This window comes from Arachis ipaensis, chromosome B4, assembly GCF_059453495.1.
Source record: "Arachis ipaensis isolate K30076 ecotype BB chromosome B4, ASM5945349v1, whole genome shotgun sequence".
Classification (NCBI taxonomy): domain Eukaryota; kingdom Viridiplantae; phylum Streptophyta; class Magnoliopsida; order Fabales; family Fabaceae; genus Arachis; species Arachis ipaensis.
In genome coordinates this window covers 48441788-48443716 of record NC_142439.1, presented here as the reverse complement: position 1 = coordinate 48443716, position 1929 = coordinate 48441788, and the positions used below count along the sequence as shown (strand labels likewise).

Below are 1929 nucleotides of genomic sequence, written 5' to 3'. Positions count from 1 at the left end.
GGAGCCTAGGAGGACCCAAATCAACATCTCAGTACATTCTTGAGGATTTGTGACACTGTAAAGTCCAATGGTGTGCACCCTGACACCTACAAGCTATTTTTGTTTGCTTTCTCACTCAGAGATAAGGCCGCAAAGTGATTGGAAGCATTCCCCAAGGAGAGTCTAACCACATGGGATGATGTTGTAAATAAATTCCTAGCAAGATTCTATCCTCCACAGAGAGTCAACAGGCTAAGAGCTGAGGTGAAAACTTTCAGACAACAAGATGGTGAAACACTCTATGAAGCCTGGGAGAGGTTCAAGGATTTGACAAGGAAATGCCTGCCTGATATATTCAATGAGTGGGTGCAACTAAACATCTTCTATGAAGGGCTGTCATATGAGTCAAAGCAAGTAGTAGATCATTCTTCTAGAGGCTCACTCAACAAGAAAATACCATTGAAGAAGCCATAGATGTCATAGAGATCGTTGCCAAGAATGAGTACTTCTATACTTCAGAAAGAACTCAAAAGAGAGGAGTGATGGAACTCAACTCAATGGATGCCTTGCTGGACCAAAACAAATTAATCACTGCACAACTAGCAGCCTTGACCAAGAAGATGGAGAGTAACCAAGTCTCAGCCATCCAAGCCCAAGCCCCTCAACAAGAAAGGGATGCACTAGAAGTCGAAGGTGAATGGGAACAAGCTAATTATGTGAACAATTCTAGACCTCCATATGACCCTAACTCTAAGACGTACAATGCAGGTTGGAAGAACCACCCAAATTTTGGGTGGGGGAACCAACAAAACCACAATCCAGATCATACAAAGCCATACCAAGCTAATCAATACCATAACCACAACCCCAACCATCAATCAAACAATAACAGACCCTACCACAATGCACAAAGCACATCGTATCATTCCACTCAACAAATACCCAACAACCACCATCAAGACACATCAACTTCAACCATGCAACCATGTGAGATCAAGAGCAACTTTGAGAGAGTCAAAGATGCAATAGCACAACTGTCATCACAGCTGACAGGAGCTATCTCCACTCTTTTGGAGAGACAAACACAAGCTGACAAGAGGATAGATGCCAACCAGGAAGAGTACAGGTCAAATCCGAAAAATCAAGGTGCAGCCATTTCAAAATTGGAAGCACAAGTGGGGATTCTATCCAAACAAATTCCTATGTCTACACATACATTTTCCAGTGATACCATGGCTAACACAAGAGGGGAATGCAAAGCCATCACACTCAGAAGCGGAAAGGTGGTAAAAGAAGCAACCCCAAGTCAGAGCAACCAAAAAAAAAGAGCTACAGAAAAGCCTGAAAACAAGAAAGAAGAGGAGACTCCTACCCCATCACTACCAAAGCCAATCTTGAAGCCTTATGTGCCAAAGGCACCATATCCATAAAGGCTGAGGAAAGATGGGAAGGACGGCCAGTTCTCTAGATTTTTTGAGATCTTCAAGAAACTCCAAATCAACATACTATTTGCTGAGGCACTGGAGCAAATGCCACTCTATGCCAAATTTTTGAAGGAGCTCATGACAAGAAAGAGAAACTGGGGGGAAAAGAGACCATAGTACTAACTGAGGAGTGTAGCGCCATAATACAAAGGAAGCTACCCCAGAAAATGAAGGACTCAGGGAGTTTCCAAATCCCCTGCATCTTAGGGGATATCAACATTGAGAAGGCCTTGTGTGACTTAGGAGCTAGCATCAATCTCATGTCCCTAACCATGATGAAGGGGATGAAGATTGAGGAAGCCAGGCCAACAAGAATGGCACTCTAATTAGCTGACAGAACCTTCAAGTTCCCATATGGGGTAGTGGAAGACTTGCTGGTGAAAGTGGGAGAATTCATTTTCCCAGCTGACTTTGTTGTGTTGGATATGGAAGAAGAGGATAACACATCAATCATTCTAGGAAGGCC

General features: G+C 43.3%; 1 non-coding gene across 1 annotated transcript; it reads right to left on the bottom strand.

The window, feature by feature from the left end:
- Positions 1 to 228: 228 nt before the first annotated feature.
- Positions 229 to 335, bottom strand: LOC148567475 (small nucleolar RNA R71). The gene has a single exon (XR_015883065.1). It is a non-coding gene; the product is annotated as a small nucleolar RNA R71 (small nucleolar RNA).
- Between the last annotated feature and the right edge of the window lie 1594 nt (positions 336 to 1929).